Raw genomic sequence first — 1,391 nt, 5'->3', positions numbered from 1 at the left:
AACTGTTTTTTACTCCTTCCCCTCCAATGTGAACAGTTATACATAGTTTACACACAGTTTGCACATACTAGCTAGTTTTTACTGATTTTTCAAGGCATTGCAGCAACAACTACTTCAGAGTTCATTTCTAGTATCAAATGCTTTGCAGCTCACAGCTCCATGTGAAATCGCATTAATCTGATTCATTCATCAGCCTGAAAAAAATCCAACACTTACGGTCATCTTAATGAGGGACTTGTTCCAGAAAAAAAGTAAGATCAAAAACCCACCAGAGAGACCCAGACCACCAGTGATTATTAGACCACAGCCAACATATCACAGATCCTCCTTACAAGAGACTTCTGTGATATCCAGAAGACAACAGAGTTTTCCGGAAATGAGACAGAACCTCACAGATCACACAAAGTTATGTTGAAACTTAGCCTGCAAGTGGAAACACTATTCATGAAGTGAGAATGCCTCCCTTGTAGAAAGGTAGAAATCATTTGCACAAACACAAAAATCATGTAGCTGGTGGTTTCACATGTGTACAAAACAATCAATGCCCCAGGGCACTGCTAACTGTGGTGGAGAAATATGTGAAGCACAGGGATGAAGACAAACCAAAGGGATTCCTCACCGAAACAGCCGGTTTTGCTGGCACACTGTTCAACTATGCTAACAGGGATGGATCCAACTTGGCTTTTCTGGAACTGAGCACAACCCAGCCCAAGCCCAGAGCTGTAGAGCTGTTTGGTTTCTGCAGTGTGCATAAACCTAGGCAGTTACACTTGATGAGACTACACAACTCCTAGCTCAAAGCTGAGCCACTTCCTCCAGCTCAGAGGATGGAGGCAAAAACCGACTTAGTTTGTAGCAGTGCACGAAGGGATGATGAAATAATCTCTGCCATGGCCAATTTCCACCCTGAGCCTAGGCTCAAGGGTAACCCATTCAGTACACCTTGTGCTTCTGCTACATGGGGTTTGAGTTTGGTTCATTGCTTATATATTGGGTTTTTGGCTTGTATTTATTTTGACTGTGCCATAGATGCAAAGTACAGATGTAAAGTACAGATGCATTCTGCAACTACATACATTTCCATCTAGTGGGGTGGGAGGAAAAAACAGAACACGGTTGCCACTTACATTAAAACTGTACACCCGTCACTCCTTCTCTCACTGCTGCACAATCCTGGAGTCTGTGAGCCTACACACATGAAACTCCCAAACCCCACATATGATTCACAGAGGGGCATATATGTGCAAACACCAATGCTACGGAAACCCTCAAGGCATTCTCAGCCACTTCCGAAGTTATATTTTATCCAACTTGGCTTCAGACTACAGTAAGAAGTGAAAAAATTTCAATTACCACTGTCTGTGTTTCTTTCTTATTTAATTATTTTCTGA

The sequence above is a fragment of the Acanthisitta chloris genome, unplaced genomic scaffold, assembly GCF_000695815.1.
Source record: "Acanthisitta chloris isolate BGI_N310 unplaced genomic scaffold, ASM69581v1 scaffold28640, whole genome shotgun sequence".
NCBI classification, from domain to species: domain Eukaryota; kingdom Metazoa; phylum Chordata; class Aves; order Passeriformes; family Acanthisittidae; genus Acanthisitta; species Acanthisitta chloris.
This window is presented reverse-complemented; position numbering follows the sequence as displayed.